This window comes from Lissotriton vulgaris, chromosome 11 (assembly GCF_964263255.1).
Source record: "Lissotriton vulgaris chromosome 11, aLisVul1.2, whole genome shotgun sequence".
Taxonomy (NCBI): domain Eukaryota; kingdom Metazoa; phylum Chordata; class Amphibia; order Caudata; family Salamandridae; genus Lissotriton; species Lissotriton vulgaris.
The window spans coordinates 265251486-265264673 of NC_141699.1; positions in this window are offsets into that span (position 1 = coordinate 265251486).

Here is a 13188-nt window from a genome sequence, read left to right on the forward strand (position 1 = left end):
CCCTAGTGCAGACTATGGTGATAAGTAAAATTGACTACTGCAATGGACTCCTTATACAAGCCAACGAGAGCGCTATTAATCGCCTCCAGGTAGTCCAAAATACAGCAGCAAGACTGGTCTTGAATGCCCCCCCCAGAACCCCCTCTAAACCCCTGCTGCGAGAACTGCATTGGTTGCCAATACGACAACGCACCAAGTTCAAGATCTGTTGCATTGTTCACAAATGCCTGTTCGGGAAAGGCCCCAACTATCTGTCCCAAAAGCTACCCCTCTATAAACCTGACAGAGCCTTACGGTCAAGCAACCAATTGCTACTCAAAATTCCTCTGGTAAAAAAAACCAGACAAGGTGGCAGAGCCTTTTCCCTGGTAGGGCCTAAACTCTGGAATAACCTTCCAATCGGCCTAAGACAAACCTCTAACCATTCCTCCTTCAGGAAGAAACTAAAAACCGTCTTATTCATGGAAGAATAAATAATCCAACATCAGTTGACAACCACAACTTCTGGTAACAACAGCCATTCCATCCTGCGAGCAAAGCGCGGAGATACCTCGTAAGGGGTCGATTCTTGCGCTATACAAGAATATAAATAAATAAATAAATGTGTTTACCGACAGCCAATACGCTTTTGGCGTCGCGCATAGCTTTGGACGATTGTGGAGAGAGAGAGGTTTTATGACATCGCATGGCACTAAGATTCAACATGGACAGCTTGTGAATGATCTTTTGGATGCACTTACGTTACCTAAGCAGGTGACGATTGTTAAATGTAGTGCGCATCGTAAAGTGACGGATGATGTTGGTCGTGGTAATGCGTTTGCGGATGAGACTGCTAAGGAGACTGCCCGGAACCTTAACACTAGAATGTATGTGACGAGTTCGGTTAGGTGGCCTACAGAGACTAGTATGTGCGAGGATAACCATCGAGAGTGTGAAAACGATACAGAATGAGGCCACTGAGACTGAAAAGACGAAGTGGAAAGAGAGTACGGGAAAGTTGGATGCGAATGGTTGTTGGATTGATTTGTCGGAGCATAAGAGATGGATGTTGCCAGATGCGTATGTGCTAGCTGTTGTGACGATGGCACACGGGTTAGCACATATTAGTGCGAAAGGTATCTGCAAGTTGTTGTCTCCTGTGTGGAAGAATGATGGTATCACGAAGTGTGCTGAGAGACTGGTGAAGAATTGTATGATATGCATGATGTACAATCCTGGTAAGGGAACCCCTATACCTCCTGGCCATTTTGCTCCACCTTCATGTCCCTTTGAAGTGATCCAGCTAGACTTCATCCATATGGAGAGATGCAATAACCTGAAATACGTTTTAGTGGTGGTTTGCGCATTCTCCCGATGGATTGAAGCCTACCCTCTCAAAGACAACACGGCTCTGTCCACTGCGAAAATCCTACTGAAGGAATACTTTCCTCGGTATGGAATGCCTCGAATTGTATGGTCTGATAACGGAAGTGAGTTTGTGGGGAGTGTGATGAAGAGTGTGTGTAAGGGCCTTGGGATTACTCAAAAATTCCATAGCGCCAATCATCCCCAGTCAGCAGGTTTGGTTGAAGTGTATAATGGCACCCTTAAACTCAAACTAGCGAAGATTCAGGCTACGACTGGTCTTTCGTGGCCTGACGCTTTGCCTCTAGCCTTGTTGTCAACAAGGGCGACAGTACACTCCCGAGTAGGGCTCAGTCCCTATGAAATAGTGTTCGGCCGTCCTGCGAATGTTTGGGGGGTCCCTAGACCGAGTGTGTTTTCTGATCTTGAGTATCCGATGTTGATTGATTATCTTCATGATCTGACTGCTAAACTGAGGTTAATTCACCAACAGGTCTTTGAAGCACTGCCGACGCAGACGGAGGGTCCAGGCCACCAGCTCCAGCCCGGAGACTGGGTGGTGACGAGGAACTTTGGAAGAAAACGAAATCTCGAGCCTCGTTTTACTGGACCCTTCCAAGTCCTCCTTGCCACGAGAACTGCTGTCCGTCTGGAAGGCCGGAAGAACTGGGTGCATGCCACCCACACCAAAAAGGTACCTATACCTTTAGCAGCGGACTCGTGGGTGAGGAAAGGCATTGCTTCGTCTGAAACCGAAAGATTGCAGACCTTCGTACCTTTTAGCGACGCCCAACCTGTCGGAGAATCCTCAGTGCAGCAGAACGACATTGTTGAACATTTGTCACCACAAAGCTCAAGATCTGAACAATTGACTGATCAACAGAACTCTGTTCCCTTATCGGATCCATTGTTTGACGAACAGACACGTCCTGGAAAGAGCCGATACTTTTTGCGATCTAACACCAAGGACAAATAAAATTTGCTTTTGTTCCTCGACATTTACGTTACCCCATGGCCACGATCAGTCTGAACACTCGTACAACTGTGATTTTGTAAATATTGAGTTTTTTCCACATCTGTGTTTTTGCTTCCACAGCTGAGAGACTTTGTACATATTTGTGAATTAAGATACCTTGCATCCAGGTGTACCGTAGGGCCGCGCGTGTACTTCCTTCTGGTTAGTAGGTCTTGACACTAGGTCAAAGACCGTCGGTTCCTGGGAACTCCTAGGGATTGACTACTGCTACACAGAACGAAGTGCGTCAAGAAACGTTGCGGACGGTTTTAGGGGATGGCGTTTTCAAAGCTTGTGGACTTGGAGAAAGCTCAGGCGCAAAGATTCAAACTGCAACAAATTACTCGTACCAAATGCTTTATGTTTCAGGTGCTCCTTCTGTTTCTAATTGTTTCCTCGTTGTTGGCGGGTGGGGTGTATTATATGATACAGTACTTCCTACCTTCTGCCATACCTACTCCTACTTCTGAACCTAAATCTACCACCACTGTATCCCCTCATTCCTTCCATATTCTACCCCAACACGAGCAGGCTAGACGTGCGGAATTCAGAAATAATTCCTTCATTCAGCTCCTACATCAGCATCAGTTAGTGGTTAATACTACTAATTGTTGGGTGTGTGGGTTAATGCCACATACCACAGATAAGGGAATTCCATACCTGGTCCTTCCTTATAGTTCCCAGGGTTCAGCTCGAGCATTTCAAACAATGTTTCGAAGTGCACTAGATTCCTACCCCAATCGAGAGCCACGTCCTTCCCACTTTGGCCCTGGTCCGTATCACAAGCCTTTGGCTATAGCGATCGCTGATTTAGATAGGGATATCTATGAGCCGTCGCTCATCCCAGAGGAAGAGGTGCGAGCCTATAGGGACCTGAGTGAGGCTGAGTATAGTGCGCTCGTGGGTGAAAGACAGCTTAGAAGCTTGTCTCCGATATGGATCGTACCCCACCTTGGTAACTTCTGTCTAAAAGGTCGTGGCCGAAGACCGAGAGCTCATCTTGGAGAGAGTGCTTGCTCCGAGACGTATGTCTTGCCAATGCTCTCGTCCCCTGTGTTTCTGACTGCCAAGGGTACGTACTTTGTCTGCCATGATCGTGCGTATACGTGGTTGCCCTCCGACTTTGCGGGCACATGTTATATCGCAAATTTGTTGCCTCCGACGTTCACCGTAGATGCAGATTACCACAAGACTAGAGTTGTGAGGGGCGTGATTAGCGAAGAGGACACTGCCGGTCAAGAGGCAGGAGACTTTTTAAAGGGTTTCTTTCCGTTTTGGGGGCCTATGGTCAATAGTAGGAACCTGAGACAGTTGACTCGAGTAGTGGAATCGACAGCTAATATCACTGCCAGTGCCCTTGGTAATATCACCGCAGAACTTCAGGCGGATAGGCTCATGACGTTACAAAACCGTATGGTTTTAGACGTTGTTTTAGCAGATCGAGGTGGAGTATGTAAGGTGATCCATTCGAGCTGCTGTATTTTCATTCCAGATAACGCTCCGACAGTCTATCAAGCCATCTCAAAGTTGCATAAGATCTCTGAGTCCATACACGTGGACGTAGGGGATTGGACGCTACTTGGGTGGTTTTGGGGCCTAATGTCTACTTGGGGTTGGAAGATTCTGATGATCATCGGGGTTGTTGTAGCGTTTCTGTTCACGTGTTGCCTTTGTGTGCAGTGTGGTCCTGCCTTATGTGGCCTCTGTGCTACGACGTGTATAAGACAGCCGCCTGTTACCAAAGAAACTCGGATGGATAGAATTATGCTGCAGCAACATCTAGATGGTCTGATGAATATCGAATATGATTCTGACTAGTGCTTGCATACATGAGGGCAAAAGGAGCGTCTGAGGTTCCGTGACGATCGTAAGTGGTGTTTTTGACTCGCACGAATATGGTCGAGTCTGGTATCTATGAACCGCAAATGACGAGTTTAGTGGGTGTACGCATTTTCGCTATGCTAACCTAAACCGTTCGTTTGTTTCGTGGGTTTCTACATCCGAGCCCACGGGTTCCATCTTAGATGCGGCATCCATTTTGTTTCTTGCCCTCAAGTAGCCAGCGAACGGACGCTGTCCGCTTCGCGACCCTGGGATTCCCAAGACTCTTGCGGAAGACACGTTTCCTTTGAAAGTGTCTTTATGATGAGGGGGATGATACTGTAAGGCAGATGGCCTCGCTCGAGGCTCATCTTGCCGTGCCGGTCTATTGTCTCAGCCGTGCATCTCATTAGGCGCGTCCCTTTGATGCCTGCAGCTCGTGTTTCCCGATACCACCCCTTTTACACCCTTTCCGATCTCCCCACTGTTTCTGCCTTCCTCTGCACCTGTTTCTGTTCCTTCTTCGATCTGTTTACTGCCAATTGGAATGTACTAATGGTGGGAAGATGGGTTTTTACAGTTGGGAACCACCAAATGTTTCCGTACTTATGTTCCGGGCCCTGAATACATGAAAGCAACCTCTTCTGGTGTTTATGATGGGAACCAAGTTGTAAACCTTCGTGTATCATGTTAACCTATGAGAGAAATGTGTATAAAAGGAGCGACCCACAGTAGCAATTCGAATCAGGCTCCGTGAACCTACATGTGATGTACTTCTCGTGACTTCTGTGTTCCCTGCAGTAATAAATCTCGAATCTTTGACGCCGAAGGAAGTGTCCCGTGTCTCTGTCATTTGTACGCCGGAACAGGTTACCCACGAAGGTTTCAGGTGTTGTCCCCTGGCACCGCTGGGTCTTAGAAAAACCCAGTCCTTCAAGCTAGTGCCTTTTTTTGGAGAGGCTTGACAGCTGCAAGCTTCCAATCATTGGGAATGTCTGCCGTAGCTAAAGATGAGTTAATAATCCTATTGATTATAGGATTAACCATCTCTACTAGAGTCTGTAACACTAGAGGGGGACAGGGGTCAAAAGGGGATCCAGATTTGCTGGCCAAGATAGCCTTAGAGGTGTCTTCCAGAGATACTGGGGCAAATTCCTCCAGACGGGCAGAGGTCTTCATCTCCGCTGTCTGTTCAGAGGCCACCGATAAAGTTGGTCCTGAGGGGAAGGTCTTCACGATGGTAAGGATCTTGTTGTCAAAGTAATCAGATATCGCATTACAAAGATCTTGAGATGGGGAAATCTCCTGCGATAGAGCTGATGGATTCATAAAGTCCTTTACAATCTTGAAGATTTCTTTTTGTTCCTGGCCCGCCGTGGAAAGGGACTGTAAATAATGGGCTTTCTTAGCGGATTTTATTCCAGCATGATACTTCCGTCTCGCTGACCTATAGGTATCACGGGCGGTGGCATCATAGTTTCTACGCCACCTCCGTTCCAGTGCTCTTACCTCTCCCAGTTCTAATTTCAAGACCAAAGAGAACCAAGGGGCGCTTTTTTTGGTCTTAATGGTTCTTGCATTATAATTGCTGGTTGAGCTTAACAAGGCCCCTGTTCTGGCAATCCAGTCACAGAAAGTCGGATTATCTACAGAGGTATGGTCGGATAGAACCGGTATGCTGGCTTTTAGTTGTTCTACCACATCAGATCTACTAGGTAGTGCTTTCCAATTAGGAGTGGGTTTAACTTTGGAGTTTTTAGTACTCATAACGGGGGTGGCGATGGATGTCGGGTTCAGTACGATATGAAAAGGAATGAGAAAATGGTCGGTACAGGTCTGGGGGCTGGGGGCTTTAACTCTCAGGCTAGTGGAATTGGAGCAAATACAGTCCAGCAGATGTCCCGCCAGATGCGTGGGTTCCCGATTCAAAAGCGTGAGTCCTAGCACATCGATGATATCCATAAAGCAACCCACTCCAGGTTCTTTAAGGGAGTCTAGATGCAAGTTTAAGTCACCCATTACTGTGAAATGGGAGAATCTAAGTGCTAGTTCACTCAGTGCGTCACCCACAGTTTCCAGGAACCTTGTTGGGGGTCCCGGGGGGCGATAAATGAGGGCGCCAGAGAAGGTAAAGGAGTCATGGATACCCAAAGAAAATGCTAGCGCCTCTGCCCCTTTAATGTCCACCAATTCTTGAGTGGAGCACTTAAGAGAATTACGATAGATGATAGCAAGGCCCCCTCCCTGTAATTCAGGTCTGTCCAAACGTTGGATGTGAAAGTTCTGCGGGAGGGCTATGGCTAGGTCGGGGTTACACCAGGGTTTTAGCCACGTTTCTGTGACCAGGAGCCAATCGAGGTTAGTCTCCACGATGAGATCATGGATGTTCTGGGCGTTCTTTGAAAGGGATCGTGCATTAATTAATCCGCCCCGTAAGACAGGGGAATGCAGAGATGTTTTCAGGGAGGGCTCGTATTTTGCAGACCCAAATCAGATTTGGGTCTGCAAAATTATACTAAAAAAGGGAGCTTGAGATTCCAAAATGGTCAAACTGAAGCTGTATATCAGCATAGTGAAGTTTGATGCAAGATCTGCCAGTGTAACCAGGATTGGGGATTGAGAGTCTGCCAGTCTCCCATACTGGGTGAGGGAAATCACCATTGAGACTCAAGAAACGCCTGGAGCACCAGCTTCTGAATGACCCGAGACCAAAGGACCCTGTGAGGAGATTCCCTGGAAGGAGCAAGGTTCACTAGGGATCCTGGCGAGTGGATCATTGGAGTGGAGTGTGAGGTTTTGGTCCATCTGGACCGTTGCACCAATCTGGGTGTCCTCACATGTGTAGTGTCTGTGACCCCCGCATGCCAAGTGGGAGCTGCAGTGAATCTTAAGGGCCATTGCCTAATGTAATGTAGTGAAGATAGGGCTGTCGCCCTGTTCAGTGTTGTGACCCAGAGAGGGATGCTGCCTTAAGTGTGTGTGTGGCCCTTGTATGACATGTGGGGTTACAGAGAATGTTAAGGGCCAGTGCCTTGGTGCAGGACTGTGGTGAATATAGGGCTGTTTTCCAGTGCAGTATTGTGACTCAACGAGGGATGCTGCCTTAAGTGTATGGCTTGTAATCCCCACATGCCAGGTGGGGCCACAGTGAATCCTAAGGGATGTTGCCCTGGTACAACAATGTGATGAAGGTAGGACTGTCGGCCTGTGCTGTTACCCGATGTGGGACATCGGCTTGATTGCGCAGAGCGCAACCCCGGTATGCAAGGTGGAGACCGCAAAGGAAGTTGAGGGCTGTTGTTTATGGATAATGTACAACTGTGAACTCGGAGATAATACTTTGTCATCAGGACTCAAGTAGCAACCCCAGGACAGCCATTGGAGACAGAGCATACTGACCGCAACAACCGAGGAGTGTTGTGGCGGTCCAGACCCTGTGTCACCCGCAACAAGACTACCGCTCATCGATGGCAAGAGTTGAAGTCGACCATAACCCAGGACCACTGAACGCAACTGGATCTTCCGACTCGTATCCAGCGGGAGCGAGTAAGACTGCAACTCAAATTGCAGAAGCTTTTTGAGGGGAATCGGGTCCGACTGAAGTGCGGGAACAATTGTGACTTTGAATAAACCATTGTTTGAGTTTTAGGACTCCTGTTCTTTAGCAGGGCCTAACCTGGTTGTTGCCACCTGTAAATGGGGAATAATACCAGTACCTGCGCGGACAGTGCTTGAATACAGACCTTATGGAGAGTTGGAGGGTGTGCGTGCGTCGGTGAGTGTGTGTGTGTGTGTGTGTGTGTAAAAAAAGTGAGTATTTGGCTGGATTTTCATTTATTGAGGTTGCTGAATGTTCATTGATTTGTGAGCCTGTGTTCAGCCTACACCTACCTCCTCACCAAGAAGACTTGGATTGCTCAACCTGAGCTACCAACACAGGAAAGTGCTGAAAGGGTACTGTCGCGTCGGCGAGAGCAGGAAACACACAGCAGACGGTAGGGGCAGTCAGTGTCTTTCTTTATTTGCCTGTATACATGCATCTGGATTTCGCGCTATGCATGAGCTGCGCTCGTGGTCCCCTGACCTCTCACCCCGAGGTCCTGCGTGTAAGTGATCCCTGACCCCCTCCCCATACCGGATTTGGTGTCCGGTGTCCCTGTCCCCCTGACCCTGAGCCCAGGGTCCTAGTGCCATCATGTGGGCACGACATCTCCCCCCTTGTTGCAAACAAGGTTTCTTGCCAATTGTCCCCATGACTCGTGACAGTGATAGTAGAGAGAGATGGAGAAGAGCGAGAGAGAGAGAGAGAGAGAGAGAGAGAGAAAGAGAGAGAGAGAGAGAGAAAGAGAGAGAGAGAGAGAGAGAGATAGATATGTGTGTAGTGATAGTCCCCTCACATCTCTTCGATCAGTCTCTTGGTCTTTTTACACTCTCGCCTTGGTCACTGTTCTCCGACGGCTGGTGATGGATCTTCTCGCAATGTCTCTCTGGTCGGTTCTTTCTTTGGCGTGTCTTCTTCTTTTTCGGTATTCACTTCCTTAAAATGGGAACTGTTTCTTGTGATCTGGCGTTGGCCGGCTGCAGCTGTGATCATAGGCCCGTTCACTTTCACCACCTTCAGCGGATCCTTTGCGAACGCGCTGTCTGACTTCCTCACTTGCCGCTGTTTCAAAAAACACCATGTCCCCTTCCTCTATCTTGTGGTTCGTTGCGTGCCTTCTTTGATCGGCGTATTCTTTCATTTTCTCTTTCTGTCCCTTGTCTCTGATGGCGATGTCTTTCTGTTCCTCTTTTTCTCCTTCTTTTATCTGCGGCAGTCTTGTTCTGATCACTCGCCCTAGTACCAATTCAGCGGGGCACTTCCCCGTGGAACTGTGTGGTGTGTTCCGATAGTCCCTCAATACCTGGCACAGGGCTTGTCCGATCGAAATTTTGGTCAGCTTTGCTCTTTGCACCGCCTTTTTGATGGTCCCCATGAACCACTCAGCCATCCCGTTTGCTTGCGGCCACAGTGGCGTTATTCGTCTGTGATGTATGCCTAGGTATGCCATGAACCTCTTGAATTCTTCGCCTGAGAATGGTGGGCCATTGTCTGTTTTCAATGTTTGCGGCGAACCCCATGCTGCAAAAATGTCATCCAGCACTGGCAGCGTAGCGTTCGCCGATGTTGATGACACTGGCTTTACTAGGGGGAACCTTGAGTACTCGTCTATCACGACCAGAAAATAGCTTCCTGTTTATAGCAGCCCGTAGAAGTCTGCTGCCAGCTCTGTCCACAGAGCCTGTGGTAGAGGGGACATTTGCAGGGGTTCCTGTTTTGGCGGTGGTCCTGTTATTTGACATACGTGGCACTTTGTCACCATCTCTTCCACCATGCTATCAAGTCCCGGGAACCACACTTTTTCCCGCAGCATCTTTTTGGTGGCTACCATGCCCCGGTGTGACTCTTGTGCCAACTCCACTGTTCTTCTTCTCAGCGTTTGTGGTATCACTATTCTCGTGCCTCTCATTATTGTTCCGTTTTCACATTCTGACAATTCCTCATTTATTCTTTTAAATTCCAGCAGTTCTTCTTTGTCTATTCCTCTTCCTACGCACATGTTGCTGTTCACGTGTCTCCATCGTTGCGCCCTATTGATCCTCATTGCCTCTTGCATGGTGTCGTCCTGTTTTGTTTCTTGTTTCAGTTCACTCGCTGTTATTGTCGCAGGTGTACTCAGTTTCAGTGCAAAATTCAGGTACTCTTCTGCCATTGTGGTCGCTTGTGAGTCTTGTGGTAGGGGGTGCCTTGACACGTAGTCTGCTGGGTTTTGCTTTTTTCCCGGCTTGTGAATAATTTTAAAATTGTAATCCATGAGCCTGATTCCCCACCTCTCTATTCTTGGCGGTATCTTTGCATTCGGGTTGCCATATATTGTTATCAAGGCCTGATGGTCCGTTACGATCGTGAACGGCTTTCCGTATACGAACATGTGGTAATGTTCACAGGCCCATACCACTGCAAGGCTCTCTTTCTCGGGTTGTGAATATCCTTTCTCAACTTCTGTCAGACTCTTGCTCCCATACGCGACGATGTGTCTTGGGGAATCTCTCCCGGGCTGATGTTGTGCTAAAATTGCTCCCAACCCCATGGGGCTTGCATCCACTGTCAGCTCAAGTGCATAGTTTCGGGTCGAAGTAGGCCAAATGATCCACTGCTGTCACTGCCCTTCTTATCTCCTCAAACCCTTTGTCACACTCGCTGGTCCACTGAAAATTTTGTCCTTGTTTCGTCAGCTCTCTCAGTGGCGCGCTGACGGTGGCGAAGTCCTTAATGTAGCGCGCACAGTAACTTGCTAGCCCCAGAAACGATCTCACTTCCGCCACGTCTGTGGGCTTCTTGGCTTTTTCCAGTGTCTCTACCTTGCTGTGGTCTGGCCGCATTCCTTTTTTGGAAAAAATGTGACCGAAGAACACTAGCTCATTCCGCCCCAATTCGCATTTATCTTCATTTAGCGTTAGGCCTGCTTCTTCCAGATGTGAGCATACCTCTCTTAAGGCCATGTTGTATTCTTCGTCCGACTTGCCAAACACCAGGATATCGTCACTGTAGTTCAGGCTGTTTTTGACCGGCCTGATGATTTGACGAATTGTCTCTTGAAAAATTTCTGCAGCCGATGAGATCCCGAAGCTCAACCGTTTGTACCTAAATAGTCCGAGGTGAGTGGAGAATGTCGTGATATACCGCGACTGGGGGTCTAGTTCAAGTTGGTGGTACCCCTTGCATAGATCCAGTTTTGAGAATCGTCTCGTGCCTGTGAGACAGCTAATCATGTCGTCTAGGTGTGGGCCTGGATGTCGCTCACGTTCAATTGCCCTGTTCGGGATCCTCATGTCCACACATATTCTTATCTTCGATTTGTCTTTCTTTGGGACGGCCACGATGGGTGATACCCACGGTATCGGTCCATCCGCTGGTTCTATGATGTCCTGTTTTAGTAGGGCTTCCAGCTCTTCCTCTACTTGTGGCTGTAGGTGTATGGGCACCCTTCTGTGATGTTGCGCAACTGGTCTTATTGTTTCATCTATGTGCCGTCCTTTCAGCTTCCCTAACCCTTTTATCAGTTTTGGATATTCCTTTAGAATGTTTTTCTTTTCTGACATCCGATACTTCATTTCCATCAGCCCCATCACTTGTGCCGTGACGTTGCTCAGCAAGCATGGCGCTGGAATGTCTCCTTTGAGTACATGTATCTGTTCCGTAAGTCTTTTATCCTTGCATCTTAATTCTTCTTTGAATTTCCCCAAGTTGATCACTGGTCGCTTTGCACCCCATGTGAAGACTTTCACTCGGGTTGGCTTCAGAGTCGGCTTCACTTCCATCTTCTCGTATTCAGAGACGCACATGATATTGCACGTTGCGCCACTGTCCAAAACAAATGTGGCATCGTGTGACCCCACTTTTATTGTTACTGATTCTGTTTTCTTTATTTTCTTCTTGTCCACCAGGCATATTGTTTCATCGCACTCTTCTTCGTCTTCCGCTGAGTCTGTGTTGACCTCTGTCATGAGGTATAGCCGCTCTGTTTTCTCTTCTTCGCAATCTTCCCCTGATTCTGCGGATGAATTTCTCACTCCTGTCTCAACATGCCTGATGTGTCTGCGCATCTGCATTCTTCCTCTGCTGGTTCTTCCACGGTCGTTCCTGAACTGTGCCCCTTGACACACGCTTGCATAATGGTCTCTTCCATTGCATTTTCGGCACGTCTGGCCAAACGCTGGGCATGGGCCTCGGTGTGGGAACTCTAGTCCGCATCTGTAGCACGTTCCTTCTTGCTGCTTCCTCCCGGCCTGGCCGCCTCTGTCTTGTCTCCAGTTTCCTGTTTTGTTGTTGCTCGCCATCCGATGAATTTGTTCTCCACCTCTTCCTTTGCCACGTTCCATTTCTTTCGCTTGTGCTGTTGCTCGCGCTTCTGCCCTCGCTAGGGCTAGGATGTTCTCTAGTGCTATCGGCTCTTTCAGTATTCTTGTTTGGAATTCTATGTCCCGACTGCCCGTGAGGATTAGTAGTCTTATGGCCTGCTCGTTATCAAACTTATCAAATTCACAGTGAGTCACTAGTTTCCTCAACCTCGTTGCGAAGTCGTCTAGGGATTCATCAGCCTGTTGGGAGGAGATTGTGAAGCTATACCTCTCAAAATCGACATTTCTTTGCAGATCGAACTTGTCCGTCAGGCACTTTGTTAACTTGTCATAGGTGTTAATATCTGCAGTTGGCAGTGTCACCAGCAGGTCCTTGACCTCATCGCCCACTAGATTTAGAAACAGTCCTCGTTTCTTGGCCGCTGTGACATCTGTTGCGTCAACATAGTTTTCAAAACGCCTGAGACATTTCTCCCATCTTATCCCTGTTTGCGGTTCAGATAGGCTGAATGGCAGTGGTCTTCTGTATTGCGCACTTGGTTTTGGGTCTGCCATTTGTACTCTTTTCTCTCCTCTTGTTTACTTTTCTCTTTTGTCACTTTTGTCCTCTGTATTTTCTTGTTGCACTTCGTCACTTCTGTGACCTCCTTAGCCTTGTTTCCTCTTTCTTGTCTTTTCTGCCTCTGTTCTTTTACCCTTCTTTTCTTCTTCACTGGTCTTTCTTCTCTTTGTTATTTGTTAATATACTCTTTTCCTGCCTTCTTTTGCCTTTTCCAGTGTTTTTATTTGCTTGCCGGTGCTTTTTCACTTTCAGGTGTTTTTTTTCCTTTATTATTTGTTACTATATTCTTTTCTTGCCTTCTTTTGTCTTTGCCGGTGCTTTTTATTAGCTTGCCTGTGCTTTTTCTTCGTTTTCGCGCTGTGCCTGGCCTTAAAATGGCCGCCGCCCTCGTTCTGGGCTCTTATTGGCTCCCGTGCCTGTCTCTAATATGGCCGCCGTATTCTCGCGGTACTTTCTGACCAATCACTGTGCAGCCTGTCTCTAAAATGGCCGCCGCGCTGACTCCTCTTTCCTATTGGTCCTAGCGCCTGGCCCCAATATGGCC